Raw genomic sequence first — 22395 nt, 5'->3', positions numbered from 1 at the left:
TTTCTCCTAGCCTTCCACAACCTACAAAGGTTACACCACAACAATTGGAAGAAAAAAGAGAAAAAGGGCTTTGTTACAATTGTGATAGAAAATGCACTAAAGGTCATAAGTGTGCTGAGAAGAAATTATTTTACATAGAATATGAAGAGGAGGAAGAAAAGGATCAAGAAACATCAAAAGAAGAAGATATACGCCAGGACCCCACCCCAGAGAAAGAAGAAATGAATCAGACCATATCTTGTAAAGCATTGGCAAGAATTACCTCTCATCAAACTCTCAAGATAGAAGGACATATCAAGAAGAAAAAGGTGAAAGAAGTGAAAGATCACATCAATAAAGAAGAAATGAATCCAACCATATCTTGTAATTCATTGGTCGAAATTACCACTCCTCAAACTATCAAGATAGAAGGACATATCAAGAAGAAAAATGTTCAAGAAGTGAAAGATCACATCGAGCATCAAGAAATGAATCTGACCATATCTTGTAAATGATTGGAAGAAATTACCACTCCTCAAACTCCAGAGATAGAAGGACATATCAAGAAGAAAAAGGTTCAAGCAGTGAAAGATCACATTGAGCATCAACAATAAGTTCTCCAAATTTTAAAGGATAACACCACTTCGGTGCAAAATCAAACGAAACAACAAGTAGATCAACATCGTAGTGAAAAATGTTTTGATGTAGGTGATTGGGTATTTTTACTGCTACATCTCAAGCAAGCTATTTATGAGAAGGAAATGTTGGCAATACTACATGCACTTAAAAAATGGCGACCTTACCGAATGGGAAGACTCTTCAAGGATGAGGATGTGAAAGCATTGTTTTGTGCTATTTCTATTATCCAATCAGATTGGATAAATGAAGCAAGGGATGAATGGAAGAAGGACGAAGAAGTATGGCCACTTTTTCAAAAGTTGCAAAATATCCCAATTCAAACAATATTGCCAGAAATTGAAGAGGAAGGAAAAATCATATTGGAACCTGGAGTAGTCACAGAAACAAGAACCCGACAGCTACGAAATCGAACAATTTCAGAGTATCTCATCAAGTGGAAGAACTTGCCTGCTGAAGATTCCACATGGGAGGACAAAAATCTTATACAGAAGCATCAAGAACTACTCAAGCGTTGAGGACAACGCTTTTTGAAGGAGAGGGGCATGTTAGGCCCCTGTACTACTAATGTAACCCCTTATTGTTATTAGTACAACCCCCTTATTATATTGATGTACCCATGTAGTGCCCATATTGTTACTGTTGTGCCCCATAGAAGCCCACTATTATTATTATTGTGCCCTTACATTATTATTGTTATGTCGGCTCTGATTATATTATGACCCCTTAGACTCCTATATATAGAAAGGAGGTCTTTTCATTTGTATCATACAAGAATTGTTCATTTATGTAATGTAAAGGAGGTTGCCCCCTCGAAGAGGCTGAATTCTAAGGCGTTGATCTATCTTTTCTATCTTTTCTTGAGCTAGTTTCATAACATGATGTCTTGAAGGAGATCTAGATAAACAGAAACATACACAAGATCAAAACATCCAGTATATAGCATAAAATATAAATGAACTAATTAACTCAATCATATATCATAAATTTATCAATATGTAATCATAACCTATGTGAGTGATAAAGGAATTCCAAAAATGATATCAAAGAAGACATAATTGGGAAAGAGTAGTTGATTTAATATTAATAAAATGGAGAATAAACTTACAACCTCAAATCCTTGATGTTACAAGTCTCTTCTCAATAATCTCCAACCCTCTCCTTGAATGAATAGTCTCCTAACCTTATTTTTGCAGCATAAGCCTACTTCCAATATTCCTCCTCAATCCTCAGGCTTGTGCTACATTTATAGGCCAAGAGGGGGAAGTTTGGGATCCATTTCCCGGGAGATGAGATCCAACAATGGTGGGATAGGGGTTCCACAAAGAGAGGGATGTAGCTCCATGATGGGAGGGATCGGGGTTGGATAGGTATCCATTCGAAGCTCATTAGTTGAGAAAGATCCAACTAACAATGTTTCTAGACTTTATTTTTTATTTTTACATGCATTAAGTCATGTGAGCATGCCATAGTGTAAGACAGAGTGCACTTATGTGTAGTTTCTAATGGCCTCTTATGTGTATGCACAGAAATTGACTAGGGAACTGGACAGGAAGCCAAAAATAGGTTTTTGAGCCTAGGGATCCAGGAATTGCATTCTCTTTGAGATAGTTTGGATTTTAGCTTTGTAATGGGATGCTTTGGAACACATTGGTGGATAGTGAAAGATCCAAGTCAATGGTCATTTTCCTAAAGTGACAAAATGATGTGTAACAACACCCCATAAAATACCATGATGTAAAATATTTGATCAAGTAGGGAAAGCCACACCTTTTATTTCTAAAATAAACTAAATTAGGAGAAGATGAGATATTGGGGTTTTCAAATCAATTTTGGAGAAATGGATCTAGTGTAGTGTAGGGATCAGTCGGGGCCTTTGGAGGACTAGGATGTTTTTGGGCTTCAATGTATTTTTCACTAATATCAAGCACTAAATCATGATTTTGGATAGTAGTATTGCTGGAGAAAATGGATATGAAGGAAAAATTATCTGTAATTAATGTTTATGGTCCAAAAACATATGAGGAAAAGAAAGATTTCTAGGACACTCTAAACAATCTGGAAGAATATTTGTGGAATGTTGAATGCATCATCGGCGGGGACTTTAACACCATACTCTTCAATAGAGAAAAAAGAAGAGGTACTATGGTGAGAGACCCATTCCATGAAAGAACAGAAGATCTAATTTCAGATTGGGATATAATTGACATCATTTCAAAGAAAGAGAAATTCACTTAGATAAGAAAAAGGAGTGGGAAGGACTATATTGTAGCATATCTAGACCAATTTTTCTTGAACAACTCTTGGTTTCTTAAGAGAGTTGACTATATTTCATACATTTTTCTACATGGGGCCTCTGATCGTCAACCAATCATCTTGGAAATAGACTCTCTAGAGGGTTTAGTCCCTCTTCCATTCTGTTTCAATCCCCTCTAGCTACAAAAGGAAGGATTTATGGATTCGATCACACAAGCATGGTCCATTAAGGTGTGGCGGTTGTCATATTACACCTAAGAGTCAAAGCTTCGACTGGTTAAAATATCTTTGAACTTGTGGGCTAGATCTCACTTTAAACCCGCGGAGCTTGCATCTCAATCTCTCACTAGTACAAAATGAGAGATTAGTGACCACATGACTAAACATTTAGCCACCACAATTATTTCAGGTGAATTACTACTAAATTTGAGGAATTGTAAGTGATCCAACTAAAAATGACTAACTTTAATGACTATTTTATTCTAGGGATAAAATATATGACTATATAATAAGTGACCCAACTAAAAGTGACTAACTTAAAATACTAATTTAGTCTAAGACTAAAATATATGACTAAATAATAAGTGACAAAATTTAGAATGATTGACATAAATGACTTTTATAGTACAAGAATGAAAATATGACCAACTAATAAGTACAAGAAGTATATGAATTAGTCATTTTTAATTTTGTCACTCCATATATGGAAAATTGCAATTTTTATACTGAAGTGTTACATTGCACTAAATTTTAACACTGCATATGCAATTTTAAAATTTAAAGACCCCTAAAGGGGTCTCTAAATCCATCTGCAATGTTAAAATTTAGGTAGATGGATTCATAGACCCCTTTAAAGGAGTATATGAATCCATACATAATGCTAAAATTATAACAATTTTATACAATATTATAGAGTATAAGTTTACAATATATAATAGTTTTATACACCCTTTGGAAGGAGGGACAACAAAGAGAGTTTGAAACTGATATAGAAGGGTTTTAAGGGTTAATAAGAATTTTTTCTTTTTGAATATGTCCCCATAATCCATGGATGTTAAATAGAGTAAACCATTGATATTTGAATCCACATGGGAATGACACATTTCTCCTCCCTATCCATTAAACTAGATCCATTTGGAAAAAACGCCTAAACCTCAAGATGATACATTGCTTATTATTTTGATGATAAAAATATAACCTTTTTTTCATGTAAATCCTAGTGGAAAAACTTCCAAGAATTTCTCCACGATCCATGGATGCTCAATGGGGTAAGTTATTAGTCTTAATTACCTAGAGTTATATGACAAAGGCACCTCAAACCTTAAACATTATATTGCCTATTCTTTTAGATAATAAAATCTATAATATATTTCAATGCCAAATATTTTGAGTATGTCCCCATAATTCATGGATGTTAAATAGAGTAAACCATTGGAATTTGAATCCACATGGGAATGACACACTTCTCCTCCCTAACCACTAAACTAGATCCAATTAGAAAAAGCGTGTAAACCTCAAGATAATACATTATTTTTTATTTTTTTATGATAAACAATGTAAAAAAATTTCTCCCGTGTAAATCCTAGTGGAAAACTTTCCAGAAATTTCTCCATGATCCATGGATGTTAAATGAGGCAAGTTATTAGTCTTAATTACATAGAGTTAATTGAAAAAATATCCTCAAACCTTAAAAGCTATATTGTATATTATTTTAAATAATAAAATATATAATAATATATTTTCCTTGAAGAAACCCTTGTAGAAAACCTCTTGTGTATTTCTCCATGATCCACGAATGTGAAATAGGGTAAATTGTGGGGATTTGAATCCACATGGGAAGCATAACATTTATCCTCCATAACCATCAATACTAATCCATGTGACAAAAATACCTCAAACCTTATGATTGTATTGTTTATTATTTTTTAGGATAAAATATAAATATTTTTTCCAAAGAAATCTTAGTGGAATACTGTTTTCCTAAGTCTAATTGTTTTACATTTTGGAGGCTTTACAGTGATATTTTCTGTCAAATTTGCTTGAAATACAATAAGAATTTGTTGGAATCTCAAGTTCAATTTATTAACTCTACATAGTCTCAATGCGCCAATCATTTTTCAAGGTGTAGAATCTATTTATGCATTCAAAAATTAATTTTAAACAACCAAAAATATGATCTAAAAAGAAATCATTTTGTCATATTCCAGCCAAAAACTCCAAAGCATAGAATCTTTAGACAACACCAAACCTTTTGAGTATGTCACCATAATTCATGTATGTTAAATAGAGAAAACCATTGGGATTTGAATCTATAGTGGATGACATATTTCTCCTCCATAACCACCAAACTAGATCCAATTGGGGAAAAATACCAAACCTCAAAGATAGTATTGTTTATTATTTTTTATGATAAAAATTATAACTTATTTTTCCATGTAGATTTAGAGAAAACCTTCTAGAAACTTCTCCATAATCCATGGATGTTAAATGGGGTAAAATGTTAGTCTTAATTACATAGCCTAATCTTCAAGGGATCAAAAGGGAACTTCTCCATGATCCATGGATATTAAATGGGGTAAATTGTTAGTCTTAATTACATAGCCTAACCTTGAGGGGATCAAAAGGGAACTTCTCCATGATCCATGAATGTTAAATGGGGTAAACTGTTAATCTTAATTACATAGCCTAATCTTGAAGGGATCAAAAGAGTTGAATCTATGATGTCCCTAATTTTAAGGGAAAGATTATAGGCCTCACACCTAGCTCAGGAACACTTAAGCTAACCGTTATAGATTTTTTAATTTAAAGGAAACATGGTGAGATTTAATCCACTTACGCTTGCATAGGTCACAAAACCATTTAATATAATCTTTATGGGTGTAACTACACATTTAACCACTACCTCAGGAGTAACTCCACAATTTTGAAGAAAATTCTCATTGAAATTGATTGTCAATGATAAAAGACTTTGACCACTTAAACTAACCCATTTAAATAATAATAAAATATAATTATCTTCCTTAAAAAAATACATAATGAATTAACAAGTGTAATAAATTGAATGACATGTACATAAGTAGAGAAAATAAAAATTAATCCAAGATATGCGTTAGTAAATAATTCCAATTGCATACACATAGACAAGCGGCTCTCATGATTATCAAATATTTGTGTTTGTGGAGGGAGGAAGGGGTGGAGTGTGGAGGAGGAACCAAACAATTTATTGATGAAGGATCCATCCTTGCCCATCCAAATAGTGTGAAGTTTACATATTTGTGATCATTCAACTGTAACTGATATTGAATTTCTCTCTTCTTGCAACCTCTCTAGGTTTAATACCTTCACACCTCTAAAGCCATTTAATTTGTTCCCACATGTATGTTATTTTATTATTTTATCATTTTATCTCATAATTCTTTCTCTACTGCCATGGATGGGTTATTGTGAACATGGATTTTTTTGGGTGCTTAATTAGGTTATAATGATCTTTGGACTTGAATTTTCAATGGTCTTTCTATCATTCACCCCTAGTTGATATCTATACAACTTTTAGGAAATGAGAGGGTTTGGTTGGTGCTACATTGTAAGCAAAGTTATTTGTTTGTGACTAAATTTTGTTTGAGTTTTGAAGAGATGTGATTTTCTTTTTTTCGTTTTATCCCCTCTTTGGAAACTCATTTTTCTTTACATGTTATGAATTTAATAAATAAAGTTAGGGATTTTATTTTGTTCAGGTAAAGGTTTGAGGATTTTTAGAATTTTGTGTTGGGTGGATTATAGCATAAAGGGGCATGTTTTTATTTAAACAAGAAATTCCAAGGAAACGTCAAGAAGGTTGTGAAGTAAGGTAGGAGAGGGATTTGATCATATTGTAGTTGGGGCCAGGTCGTGATGGGATTTTTTTATATAAGGGTGAAATGCATGGTGAATGGATGTCAAAACTACATAGTAGTGTTTACCAACCTCGTGTGAAATCAAAACAACAAGTCCAAGTTCAAGCACACAATTTGGAACCTTCTAGACAGGCTTCAGTGGAACAAGTTCCGAGAAAAGACATTAAGAGAGGTGCAGGAAGAGGAAGGATTGCTAATATTAATCCTATTACTAATTCTCTCCCTCTTCCAAAAGTTGGTGTTGTAAAGCCTACTACTCCTGCTATTTCTGGTGCAAGATAGAGGACTACTGGTGGTAAGGGCATAGGAGTTAGATCTGCAAAGAGGCTAGAGCCACCACATGTTGAGATTTTGCATCCTATTATCCAAGTTGATGTTGATCCCAAGGTTTAGGCTGAGACTGATTTGGATTTGTTTATAAGGGATGAAGTTGCTCCCAAAACCCTGAAAATGAGGGCAAGAGAAAGGAATCATTACACCTCTTCCTGAGAGGGTATATGTGCATTTATCTCAATCATATACATCTAAAATGTTCTTATTATAAGAATACTTAAAGTTACTGAAAATTCCTTTCATTAAATACATGCCAAATTTGACCATGTTTTAAATCAAGATGGCATGGCTAGAAATTCCAAACTACTTCTAGCCTCAATGATTGGTTCAAACTTAATTCTATGGTATTTTAACATTAAAGTTTAGTTGGGAAATTCTCCAATGTATAAGATTGAGAGGAAGTTGGGAAAAGGCAGCTCTGGGCAGGTGTATGTTAGCTAAAGCGTAAGTGGCAGCATGGAGTGCATTGTTCCATATGCTATGGAGGTACTTACTTAATGTTTTCTTGAAGAAAGTCATGTGGCCACTATTATGTTTCTTACATATGATTTTATCTCCAATGTGTTCTAGACAAGGGGTTATTTGTTGAATTAATGAGATCATAGAGATTGCATTTATGGATCTCAAATAAAGTGTGTTTTTATTAGGTTGCTTTGAAGTTTGAGCATCACACTAGTAAAGGATGTAATTACAGTCCTCCTTATGAGTGGACAACTTACAAGTATGTATCTAAATCCATCATCACAAACTTTTTTTAATTAGCTATTCTACTTGTAATGGTTTTAATATTAGTCCTAAATATAAGTGAAAATCTTAGAAGTATGTATCATTAGTCCTTGCAATTATCATGGCATGATTCGTTAAGTTGTAAATTATATATATTTAGTTTCATGCTTAATTTACCATCATATTGTTTTAGTACACTTAATGGTAGTTATGAATTGCCTTCGGTACATTATAAAAGGTGTCAAGGAGATTACTATATTCTGGTATGCAACAATTTTGGATATTGCACTTATTTTACTAAATGCACATGTAGATTACTAGATACATGGTATGAAGTCAGTGGAGTTTGACACAGTGAAATATTCATTGTGGTATGATGATGGAATATTTGGATGTAGCCATGTTCTCATTGTCGATATCTCTCTAGTATCTAATTATTGCAAACTCATTTTTTTAGGTAATGGATATGTTGGGGCCCAACCTTTAGGATGCATGGAATTCATATGGCCAAGCGTGAGTTATAAATTATGTTGGGGTTTTATTTTTATGATTTTGGACCAAACTTTTTTTATTAATACAATTTGAGCTAAATTCTATTATATAACACTATGTGGAACAGAATGTCTACAGAGATGGTTGCATACAATGCTGTGGAGGTAATATCAATACTTAGAGAAACTGCATTTAAAAGGGTATGCTTGTTTTGTTTGGTAGTGGCTTGTCTTCACGATGAATATTTGTCATGGATGGTATGTTCTGAAATGGCTACCAATTTTGTCTGTTTTAGATTTGTTCATTGAGATTCCAAGCCTGAAATGTTTTACTTGGTCATCCTAGAACTTCTAATGAGAAAAATCTATTTCTGGTAGATCTTGGTTTGGGTGAGTTTTTCAATTTTCTCTTGTCTATTCTTGTATAAGTGTGTAACTACTAACAACATGATAATATTGTTGAATTGAATGTTTTTGACTGGATTGATATTAAAAACCAGTCCTGTTTAGAAATCAATTGATTTTCTTTTAGAACGTTGATTTAGCTCCTTCTCTGGTTGATTTTACTATCTCCAAGTCAATTTCTTGGAGTGCCTTTTTTCCTAGCCTAAATTCTCACTCAAAATTTCGAATTTTTTTTTGGAGTGGGTGGATTCCTTCAACCGAAAAAATGATTGATTCTCCTTTTAGCTGATATGATTTCCTTAGCTAGTTTATTTTTTCAACTGAGCTAGTCGATTCCATGTGTAGTTCAATTTCTCCCTGGAAACTTAACCCCATCATGTATCGGCCATTGCACACGATCCTAGCCTTCAATCACACCATTACGATTTGTATGGAAGACACAAGGAAACAATCTAATCACTTGCTTTATTTTTAAATCATTTTTTTTGTTTTCATTTCCTCCCTGAAACACCCCTATCTCATCTCATCATGATCAACCATATAAATGGCTTGATGCCATTAATTTTCATTCTATATGTAGATCCATAGCCTATTATGCATATAATCAGCTGAATATGATTCTATATTATCTTATTGTATTAGATTTACAGGTTGTTTTGAGTGTGGTAGAGGAGCTACAACATTCCCAAAATGGATTCTATGTGATGGTTGGAGGAATTACTCCCACTCCTTTAGGGGAAGGAAAGTCCACCACAATTGTTGGCCTATGCAAGCACTTGACACCCACTTGGGCCAAAAGGCCACCTTTCTGAACTTATCATTTTATCTCATACAAGAAAAGTCTTTGGCTGAACAAATCGATTGAATGGAATGCTTTTGGTTGGTTGATCTATGAACATTGCGCATTACTGAGTGGTTATATTTATTTTATCGATATGTAAAACCCAGTAGTATACTGAATTGAAAGGGGTAATCTAAAGGGCATCAAAATTAATAATTTTTTCAATGGTTCAATGATTAATTGTTTGGAAGAACATAAATAGAAAATTATAAATTATTAGATCTCAATGTTAATTGATGAATGATTTAATTTCTTCAAGACTTCAAGTATTGAGATCTTTCAGCCAATCACTGAGAACAGCGAATTGGAATTTAGAACAGCATGGAGTCATATTTTTATAAGTTCTAGCTATTGTATTAATTTCCTTGCTTTTGAGAAATGTTCTCGATGCATTTGATCATTGCATTGCATTCCTTAGTCCAAGGAGCACTAAAGAGGACAACGTTTTCATATCTTGTTTCCAGGGCCAATTATGTAGGTTGGTCAATGGTCATTATCAAAATTCAATTTCATGTTCATGTGTAATCCATTGAAAGAGAAAACCTAGACTTGACAGGATTGGACTAGGTGCACATTCAATGGCACAGACTCCCCATCTTCTTGGACAACGTTACTACCACTAGATGTGCACCAACTTCCAAGCATTGTTTGGGTAATCTCTTGGTTACATTTGAGTCTTTCTCCTCTACTTAGTTTGTCTCTTTGATATGGTATGCAATGAAAACATTGACCTTATCTGATGCAGGTTGTGACATGCCTCCATCAATTGAGTCAAGGATCAACCTTTGGAATAAAAGGAGGAGCTACGAGGGGATACAGTCAAGTAATTCCAATGGATGAATTCAACTTGCACTTGATAGGAGATATTCATGTTATTATAGTTGTAAACAACCTTCTTGCAGCTGCTATCAATACATGACTTTTTTGTGAGGCAACCCAATCAGACACTACACTATTTAATAGACCATGCCCCATAAACAAAGAAGGAAAACAAACTTTTGCAAAAATCATGAAGAAATATCTAGAGAAATTGGACATTCATAAGGATTATCTTGATGCTCTCACCCCCGAAGATGTAAACAAATTTGCGAGGTTTGACATAGATTCAGAATCCATTACTTGGAAAAGAGTTATAGATGTCAGTGATTGTTTCTTAAGGAAAATTATAGTTCGTCAAGGCCCATATGAGAAAGGAATGTTGAGACAAACTAGTTTTGATATATATGTAGCTAGTGAAATCATGGTTATTTTAGCCCTTACAAATTCTCTTAGAGACTTTCGAAATTCATATTGCTGAGTACATTTATGTCCTTATAAAATTGAGTTCAACTTGCTAAGTCAATTTCCTCATAAGAATTTTGACTTCACTTGTTGAGTCTATTTTCTTATAAGCATATCGACTACACTTGCTAAGTAAATTTTCTTATAAGCATATAGACTTCATTTGCTAAATTGATTTTCTTGTTCATATCAACTTCTCTTTCAAGAAAATTGACCCTTAGCCAATGCTTTTCTCCTGGTCAGTTTCTCCAGGATCTCCAATGATTTCTAAGAACTGTAATTGAATTGTGGATCTATGTACTATGTATGATATCAAGCTTATTCAATCATGATTAATTAATGGTTTAACTAATAATGGCTTCAGAATCACTAAATTTGTGTACTTCATATGTATAATTAGAAACTTAAACTGAAAATTGCAACCACAAGATTCTAATTTCCATTGAACTCAGTTCAACAAAAAATGGACAAAAATCATTACATAGTTGTAGGATTTTAGTCACTTAATATGAAAAGGAATTTATGAGTGACGATATCAGAAATATAGTAGGAAATTCTTAATTTTAACCATGAATTCAACTACAAGTAGCACACTAACCATAGCTAAGAACACCAATAAGCCATACATAGTATTTAGCATGAACATATAGACATTAATTATTGAATCCATTAACAAATATAAGTGAAGCATTTCACACATAGAAACTATCCCACAACCACAAAGAAGTCCTTACACAAAGACATTGTTTACCCTGAAAACCCAAATTGGAAAGCCAACTTATAATGCTTTCTTAGTGCTCTTATTTTTCAATCTCTGATTGATGATTGGATTACTTCCTTTTCATCATGTCCATTGAATATCACTTTATTCTCATCCAATGGAAAAGACACAGAGGAAGTGAGACAATCATTGACTAGTGCATGGTGCTTAATATTTTCATCTAGTCATTGTAGAATGGAAATTTTGAGTTCTATGTAGAATGATATTCATTGCAGAATGGAAAATTCTAGTTTTGTGCCAAATGATAGTCATTGCATATGGGCTCTTTAATTTTAGACACAAAATTATTCAATGTGCATATCAATAGGATTACCTTCTTAAACCTAGGGATAATAGTTGAAAGAGCTATGAATATTTGGCTCAATCTCTCGTGTCTTTTTCTTTCATCCATAATGTGATCCTGACTATGACCTGATGTCTTCACTCGCACTAGAGGATTCATTATTGAAGGAGATATATTCACATCAAAGAAATTCTTTCCCATGATTTTTTTTTTGTTGAAAACAATTCTCCTCCTGCAAACAAATTTAATGCATCTAGACCATGGTTAATGTAAGAATCAGAAATACAACACTTCTGGCCAATATATCCCTTGGAAACCATGATCTCTCCCTAGATAGTCGGTGTTCTTAGTGCCGCTATTTCATATATGTCACATTTCACTTGTGGGAGGCTCGTAATATAACTTTCAAGCTACTGGGGTAAGCAGTGATGTTGTTGAACTTGAACGTTCTACACAGAATTTTGAAAGTAGATAGAGGAGAATGCCAATTGAGATGAAGTTAAATCCCAATGATTAACCTTTGGAATTTTCATAGGGCTCTCGTAACCTGTTAGAACTTTCGAAAACCTGATACCCGAATTATATTATGGGCGTGATGTTGAGGGAATTTTTATATTCTCCATGGGATTGAATGACTGAAAGGATCCACCCTATTTCAAAATTATCATGGGGCTGATAGTCCATCAATATCAGTAATTTCTCCATGGTTGGAGTAGACAAAGTGTTATATTACCTTAAAAGTGTAGGATCATCCATGCCCTATAAAAGCAAGAAATGCTAGTCAGCTTGATGTCAATGACTCTCTCCATCTTATGTGAAAGCTCAAATAAGAATGTAGATGAAGTTGAATCATACCAAAGATGACAACCATTGAGTTGATAACATTTCCATCTTCATAGTCTGAGATTTTAGATTTTTCATTGAAGTTCTTTGAAGCATCTATAAAAAACCATGGAGGAATTCTTGTCTTGGGAAGCCTCAAATACAATCAAGAACATTTCAAATACCAACGAAGAATGAATAAATAATGATCAAACATAGACTAAAGAATGCTACATAGGCTAAAGTAATTAGTTCAAAAAACCCCATGGTAAGGTGATACTAACACATTGAAAAACTTTACAAAGGGAGAAACCAGAGGTTTCCATTTATTATTTTGTAAGGAATTGTTAAAACAACACATGCTTGACTCTTGAGATTCCAAAGAAGTACATAACAAATTAGGTGGAGAAACTTTCCCTACTCCAACTTCAGAGGGTAATGTCAATGCTATATATTGTAACAAAAGGAAATGGGGATTGTTGTCTTGAGAGAAAATTTAATGCAACCTTTCACACACACAGATATGAACTGTCAAACTACAGTGGTAATTAGATAGCCTCAGCTATATAAAGAGTTGGTAATTACATAGTCAAAGACAGCTGGTGAGTCTTTCTATCTAGATTCTGTCCATATAACAGTAACCTAGAATTTATACTGGACCACTTACGATGCTGGTCCTTCCCCCTTTAATTTAGAAACTTAAAGAAAAGTTAAAAACTCCCTTGAAATCTTTCAATTATTTCTACTTAAAAAAATAGAAAACTTGCCAACAAGTATACCACTTGAAAAAACTCGAAACCTTGCCAAATTTAATATCTCCCACTATTTTGAAATAATTTGAATATATTATATCTAATATAATTTGGTTTCCAAACTTTTGTTGAGTTTCAGGCAAGTTAAACTACATTGGTAATTAGATATCCCCAGTTATATAAAGAGTTGGTAATTACATAGTCAAAGACATCTGGTGAGTCTTTCCATCTGGACTCTATCCATATAACTGTAGCCTAGAATTTCTACCATATTTCTTACTATACAAAGCACTAATTCTAGAATTTTATTAGTTTCCTTATGATGCAAAGCACCATTGTTGTCTTTGAATGTTTCTCATTTCATATATATTTTTTTCATTATCAACCGAGTTTCCTTATTAGATTAGATATAGACACAAATCCCTTGACATTACACTACCTTTGGCATTTAAACCAAAATATTTGGATTAATTTTGTATGATGGTTATTCCAGATCTATCTTTTCACTATCAACCCAACTTCCTTATTAGATATCTTCACATTGCCTTTCCTTTAGCATTTAAATTTTAAATCAAGATTCAACATTATCTTTGGAATTAAACAAATATATTTGGACAAACTAGCCATGTTTCTTGTATTTATGGTAGAATTAACTTTGTACTATCATGATAGAAACTTTAAAAAACTAAATTGAATCCTTTAACAAAACTAAGATTAGTTAATGTAGAAATAATACAAAATTGAGCTTACATAGATCCCAAAATTTATACACTTTCGAATGCTTTTCTAGGCACTGGAAAAAGAACAAAAATCCTCATTCTTTAAAAGCCAATAGCTAGATCATGTAACCAGCAATGTTGCAACCTTTATAAAAGATATACTCCCACCTTAACTAGGGATATTTTCCCTTTTGAGATCTATCCTTCACCTCCTTGCCTCTATAGTAGTTGCAACTTAGTTATTTTACATTGGCATTTGGTCATCAAGTTCATTTGAAATGTTAGTGTCAAACAAAGGTTCATCTGAAACATTCATATCAAGAAAACATGAATGGATTGTATCTTGTGTAGGCATCATGCCATCCTTATCAAACCCAAATGAGAACTCAGGGGAATCATCAAACAATTCCCTTCCAATCCTATGTGACTTTTCATACACATTGTATGGGGATTTTCCAATCAAATTCAATGATAAAGTAGTATGATTTTAGTATGTAGATTTTTGTTGCTAGTCATGATTGTGTTATACTCTATGCATATGAACTGTGTTAGAATGTAGAAATGTCCCAACATTTCAAGGGGACATTATTCCCCTCATCAGGGGATCCAAATTAAGATTATGTATCAAGAGGCTTAGTAGATGGCTATACAAGATCCATGGCATTGAAATTTGGATAATTTACAAGTAAAAATGAACTATGCCAGACTTCAGAAAAAATATCTCAGATAATGTAAGGATGTGAAGCAAATTAATTTTGTTTTTAAATGTGGAAATTGTCCAAATGGTAGGTAAAGGTTTCAAATTCATAGATAATTGAGGATTCATCAAATCTAGAACCAAAGAGATCTTGCATATGTATACATGAAATTCTAAAAAGGTGGCCTAAAGATTCTTGAGGACTAAATGTATATTATTTTTCTACCCTTTTCTGAGATAAAAAACACTTAGCAAAATTTTACTCTATAGGTGATTTAGAGTTAACACATACTTTTAGTTTAAGCATGTACTTTATAATTTTCTCGGGAACTTTTTAAATTTTATTTCAAGCACATACAATATTCTTCTATGGTATGTAGCCCAACTGTTGAGATAATGCGAAAATTGAAGTTTACACCTAATGGTGACCAATGATGTATATAGTTGTAAGATTATTTTTGCTAGGTTAATTTGATCATGATAATTTATGTGTATTTAGAAAATTACCTCTCTATATGTGGCACATCAAAGTTCATTTAATTGTTTTCACAGTTCTAACCTTGTTGAATCTGACCTTGGTTTCACAACTAATGCTTACAGTAATTTGGAATAGTGTAGTTTGAGTTGGCTTAGATTTGTGAGTCTTCCCTAAGAATTACTCTTGAAACTCGCCACTGTCCAGAGTCTTAGTTGAGTCTTTCCCAGGTTATCGAGTCTTGCTGAGTCCCATGCTAAACGAGTCTTTTTTAAGTCTAGTGAGTTTGAGTCTTAGTGTGAGAACATTGATTTGGAAACCATTGATGCTTGTGCATTTTTTTTTAAATTCATTGTGGATTCTGTCTTGTTAGCTTCTTTCATTACAATAGACTTCATAATTTTTTTAAATAACAATTTTTATTATTGTTATTTGGATTGATGAACATCTTTGGATTTCGATGTGATTCTTGTTCACATTTACTTGGTATTTTTATTGATGTTTGGTGTTGTATATTATTTTATAAATTATAACTTCTTAAATTGACTTTCTCCCCTAAGTGTGTTCAATTCCTTGAATGGAAAAGCACAAAGTTCCATGTAGCCAACCTACAAAAAAATTTGTCTTATTCTCATACTGTTCTAAACTGCATGTTTGGCAAAGCTGCTACAACAAGGGGGTTCCTACTGTGTCAAAGTCTTTTAGGTACTATTTCCTTTGTATGTGGTCCCAACGTCTATAATCATGCTCTTGGATAGTCAAATCTTGGTTGGCAGCCCCACATGCCCCATCCTCACCATTAGATCGTGACCTCATGTGGGATATTATATGTTATGCATGTAGGACTAATTTTGGCTTGTAGGTTTCATATCTTTCTACATTACCACTGATTATTATTTCTTATTGGTAGAAGGCCCATAGACCAGAAAGTGCAGATGTTTTTCTTGAAACTTGATATGGACAGAAGCCTGCTACAATCTATAATGATAACGATTTCAATGTTCCTCCATTAAGGATTAGACTTGGAAGGCCTCTCTCTCCCTTGTCAAGGATGGGAGTTAGAAAACATTCCTCTTTGCTCTCTAGGTTAAGAGATGGAAGCATTTCCTCTCCACCAAGAGTTGGAATTAGAAGGGATCCTTCTCCATCAAGTGTTGGAGGAAGGGGTTCTCCTTTGGCGTCATCAAGAATTAGAGTTGGAAGGACTCCTTCTCCATCAAGGACTGTTGAAAGGTTGAATGATAGGAATGTAGAGTAGGATAATGGGTGGGAAACACCTTGGGGTGGGAAAGGTGATGGAGATCACCTCAGGAAACTTGACACTACTACTATGAGTGTAGCATATGATTTGAGGAATGGATATGATTGGAGGCATCAACTAATGCATGGTGCTCCAATTTATGCCTATGGAAATTATAGGGTCCAAAGATCCTCATGTGGACTACTTTCACATGTACATCTACCTGAGGAAATTGATATAATAAGTAGTAGAATGGTGTCTAGAAACTAGAGAAATTCATAGGAAGAAGAATACTTGTGGGAAGATATTCAACCAAGATTGGAGAATCATGGTAGAGGAAGTGATAAGTCAGGGAACTATGAATATTTTCCTAGTGACATAAAGAAGTGGTTAGGGTTAAAGAGAGAGAAAACAATGATTCCAGAACCTAATCTTCCTAATAGTGAGTAATAGATGCATGTACCCTTGCATGGACCATTTTCTCATATGTATAGACATATGATGAGTTAAAAGAAGAGATGACCTCCTAGAAGGGTAGCCTTCCTTTCTCCTAGTTGTCTTTTTGATCTAATTAGTTTGATGACAAATTATTCTCCATTTTCTTTTTTCCTTCCTTCGTTTTTAGTGATTTCCTTAGCATGTAAGGATGAATGATGTTTCGCAGAATGATATTTTTCTTAATGTAGGAGTTTGAAGAGCACTAGCCATCAATTATTTTTTATTGAAATATGATAGATACTTCCACTAAGACATAGTCTTTTATGCAAATAAGTCAAGGTGCATTAGGACATAGACGTGTAACAAGTCAATCTCATCACCTAAAACATTAAAAGCATAACACAAATTCACAATCAAGGCTAAGAACACTTCAAGTTTTTGTTCCTGGCCACAATAATTATAGTTTTGGCTTGGCATATTCATTCAATTTAACTCATTATGTTGGTCACCCTATGGCTTCAGTGAATGACTATAATTTAATAGGTACATAAAGACCATTAGGACTGGTACCAAAATCTTGGGAAAATTTTGGATCTTCCCTTTGCTATGATCCCTTGAGCTTTGAATTCATGTCCCCTGTGACACCATCATCAAGCGGCATTCCTTTCTTATAAAGGAAACAATCATAGAGACTTGCTTCTATGTCTCATATCACACAATTTGTACTACCTTCTACGCAAATGTTGCCACCTCTACCTATAGTTTGACTGGTACTATCTTTAAAAAACTTAGGTCAACCTTATTTATATTTAAAATTTTGGTTGAAAGTTTGCATGAGGCACAATCATTAAAGGGAGGTCACTGGCTTGTTTTATTCTTGGAAGCATGACTTTAGAGACTGAAACTAGCATTTGAAATATGCATTCAACCTTTCTAACCTCAAAAAGTCAACTTGGTTTATTGTCATCCCTTGGATGTGAGTTCCATGGATTCTAATCAACAACTAATTGTAGGGTTGTTAGAGCATTTTATTACATATACTTGGGTGTATTCTTGAACTGGTGAGAGGAGAAGTGTTGTAATGGCTTTTAATTAGTAGCTTATGTACATAACTATCAGTGAGAAATAAAACATTAGTGATCAAGTGTTTTAGCATCCTATTTTCATCCTATATAGCAGGTGTACCATCTAAAAAAAAAACTATGTTGGAGTTAAGGAACTAATAATAAGAATTATTTCCACCAAATTGAGGTCAAAACAATGAGATGACATTAGTCTTTATAGCTCTTTGAGTCTCGTGGTTGAATATTTGTGTCTTGTTACAGTGCTCTCGGATCCCATAATTGTTATTCATCCTTTTCCATCCATTTTCGTTGCTTCCCTCACTACATACATTTTTATTTATGCGGCCAATGTCATATTCATCACTATGATGCAAACAATCTTTTTATTAATATACATATAAGGTTTGATTATGCCATGTCTTTATAGCTCTTTTAGTGTTGTTGTTGAATAATTGTGCTCTTTACAGTGATATGGGTGCTCGTTGTTAGTGCCAGTCTTTGCAGCGTTCCACCAGCAATCCGACATGCTCTTACAAAGTGGTTTTAGGGTGTCAAAGTCAAATTTTATCATTTCAGTGAGTCTTCAAGTAAAATTTGGTCACTAGGTATTAGGTCTAGGATTGTTTTTACTCCTTCCAAAGTTTTCCAAATATTGGTCCATGCCACCATTCGGCTGAGAGTACCATCATTCAAAGAGTTTTCATCATTATTTCATGTTCCAATGGGTCATTTTACACCTTTTTCGTGCTTCAGTTGTACTTGGGTAAGGCTCATTTCCCTTTCCTAGGGTTTTGAAGGTAATTTTCCTTGGATGGTCAAATCATCAACAAAACTTGTATCCTGGTGCTCATAAACCTTCCCCTACCCTTAAAGTACCTTCTTAAACACTTCCTACCATTGATATCCCTAAAATTCATCATTTTCCCACAAACGCCAGCCTATTGCTACAATTTGACACTTTTCTAGGTTAGGCCTGTGTTTTTCCCTTTTAGACCCCTTTCCCTCACTCAATCCTTGAAATTCCACTTTTCCCTATTTCCTAACATCCCTCCCTACTTCCAGAATTTGTCTCAAGAAATTATAAGCTACTCATTCCCTTCATTTCCATTCATTTCTACAAATCCCCTGTTCCACACACATCGGGATAGGTTTTATTAAAATGATGTTTCTGAGCAAGAAGATATGAATTTGACAAAAGTGAGAGATTTTTTTGTCCATAATATACTCAAAAAGAAAAACCTCCTTCAGTTTTTATACAGGTGTCATGGTTTTAGAGAAATGTCAAAAATACAATTGCTACAAGAGAGTTGTTGCACTTCTGGAGTGACCTTGGTAAAATCAAGCTTTCTCCTAGCTGGAGTGACCAAATGACTTTATTGATAAGTTAAATGATAACTAGACAAAGAGAGCTTTCCAATGAGATATCATGAGCTCAATTTGGAGTTGAGGAAGACCTAAAAACGTTCACTGAAAAAGAACTTTGCATTTTGGTAGCCTCATTTTACACTTTTGACCAGTCTTGGGAGATTGAGCTTTTGACAGGGCAAATGAGATCCAAATTGAAAAATTCAAAATGTTCTGGAAAGTTGACTTGACAATATTTTGAATGAGCTATCCCATGCAAAATTTTGACACCGAGAAGGCCTCAAAAAGTTTCATGAAAAAAGTGCTACGTGTTGAGGGAGTGACGTTGCATGTTGAGGTCGTCGCTGTGCGTCTGGAAAATTTCCCCAGTGTAATTTTACACTGCCGCTACATGTAGAGGGTAGCGCTATATGCCTGGGCATTGACATTGTGCATTGAGAAAGAAGGCTAGAAAAGCCTCAAATCTTCCATCAAACTCCAAAGTTTCTTTCTCTCACTTTCCTACAAGTAAGTTGACATCCCTAACATTGGTTTGTGTCTGCATAGCCATATCATAAGCATCAATTTATTTGGGAAACATGAAACCCTAAAATCCCCCTTGTATGCCTAAAAACCCTAGACTATCATTGTTCCTCCTATCACTCACTACAACTCTAAAACCTACCCCCATTTCCCTATCCCCTATCCCTTTGTCCCTTTATCCCTATTTCATATTTTCCCTCCCGTTTATCTCTCTTCTCCAAGGGAAATTTCTCAAGACAAGTCTCCCTCTCATCTCCTACTCCTTCATTCATATTCTAGCCACAAGCTCATCTCCCTTTCCCCCATTCTTAGAAACACTTTCATTCATTCCCTCCATATAACCTCAACTTTGCAAACATGGACCAAGAGGACTGAGAATATGAGGAGGAGGAAAACACAGGTAGTGACACCTCAGTAGATAAAGCTAGGCTAAGGCGGGCTTTTAGAAGCAAAAAGGAGGAGGATAGGCTTAGAATGTTGGCCAAGGCTTCCTTGGCTCATCAAAGCATATGATGGTGATGCTTCACACACATTTTGGGGAAATTTTGAGCAAATTTTAACATAGCAGAACTGGTCCACCAAAAGGTCCAAAAACACCCTAAAAATGACCTTTCTGCCACTTTTTGGACACACAGAAACAGTCTTGGGAGAATCAAGTTTTGGGGGGTCAAATGAGCTCCAAATTCAGCAATTCTAGGTGTTCTAGAAAGTAGACTTAAATACCTTTCCACTGAGCTATCATGGGCTCAATTTGGATGCCAGGAAGGTCTTCAAAAGGGAACTGAAAGTGGTGCTACGCGTTGAGCCAATGGCACTGCGCATAGAACAAATTTTGCTCAGGATGCCTATTTCTCCAGTTTTTGACTATGATCATGGATTCTCTCTCATGGTGGATGATTTACTATTGTAAATGATGTTATGGCTTGTAAATATGATGGTTAAAATTGTTGGAAATAATACTGAGAGGGGGGGGTGAATCAGTATTATCTAGCAATTTACCAAATCTTCCTTATTTGATCTTTTTGAAATATTCTTGCATATCAGTACCATAAAACAATGAGCATGAATAAAGAAAATAGACAGTCACACCAAAGAACACAAGATGTAAGGTGGAAACCCAATGCGGGAGAAAAACCACCTGCTGCAATATGTCTCTATCTTCTTTCAAGAAATTCTTTTTACAATGATTTTGTACTGGTGCAGTCCTTTACCAGCACGCAGGCTGCAACCTGCAGAGAGCTACAACTCTCTCTCGTTTTCCAGTCTCTCCTGGAAGGGAGCTACAACCCCCTACTTCTTTTCATGAAGAATCAAATGATCAACAAGTATACAACAGATACAGTCTACTACAGATATCAGATTAGTAATTACAGAAACAACCCAGAACACCTTATGAACAGAAATATACAGTCAACAGATCATCTTAAGACAGGGACGCATATTTTCTTTCTGTGGCCTGCGACTGGACGCAGTATATCTTATGTTGTTCTGCGTGCAGACGCACTGTTCCTCTTTGCTTTTCTGCGACCGACGCACCCAGAAACACTATCGCGCCGCGTCTTTCGCTTCAGAGACGCACCCAATACCACAGTCGCGCCGCGTCCTTTGCCTCAGAGACGCACCTGAGCCTTTACTGTACTGCGTCCCGGCGCACTTTCCCTTCACTGAATCTGCGTCCCTTCAGATATAGAAGATAAGAGGACTTCAGAACCAACCCAAACACTCAGATCCACAGATCTGATCATGCGCCATATAGATCGTAGTCCATTAGAAGATTCGCCCTTATAGATTTGGACTAGATCTCACCAAGAGATGTTCAACCAAGATGATGCTCAATCCAAATGAACTCCTTTGCTTTATATAGGCAAGCTTCTCCCCAAAGCGTGGAACAATACCACGAGCCGACACCATAGAAACACAAAACCGTCGGCTAGATACCACACAAGAAACCCCCACGTGCTTTTCTCTGCCTTGAAATGTGTGCGCTGGGCGGACGCACCTCCTGAACGGCTGGCCTGCGTCTCTGGACGCGGGTTCTGCATGGTCTACCTGCGGGGACGCACTTTATGAACATATTTTCTGCGTCCTTCTTGATTTATCACCTGAATGAGTTTGCCATCAAGGACAACACCTGAATCATAATGCCAACAAACTCCCCCTTTGGACTTGATGGCAACCATATAATCTTCAGCTTCATCATTCTCCCCCTTTGACATCAAGGGCAAAGGGTATGCTCCCCCTATGCTCATGCTTCTTCAGATCTGTAACCAGAAATCCATCATGAAGGAGACAGAGACATATTGCAGCTATTTCCAAGATCTCCTTCTCCATAATGCCAACAATGCATTATGTGCTCCCCCTGAGCCTATACCATCAATAGGAAGAGGATCAATAGT

At 35.0% G+C, this 22395-nt stretch overlaps 1 pseudogene; it reads right to left on the bottom strand.

Annotated features, from left to right (window-relative positions):
• LOC149179992 (uncharacterized) overlaps positions 1–12844 on the bottom strand; it is a 51697-nt pseudogene extending 38853 nt beyond the window's left edge.
• Positions 12845–22395: the final 9551 nt, after the last annotated feature.

The sequence above is a fragment of the Pinus tabuliformis genome, chromosome 3_2 (assembly GCF_031772625.1).
Source record: "Pinus tabuliformis cultivar Carrire ecotype Pingquan chromosome 3_2, CPIR1, whole genome shotgun sequence".
Lineage (NCBI taxonomy): Eukaryota > Viridiplantae > Streptophyta > Pinopsida > Pinales > Pinaceae > Pinus > Pinus tabuliformis.
The sequence above is the reverse complement of the archived record's forward strand: the minus strand, read 5'-3'. Positions and strand labels throughout refer to the sequence as shown.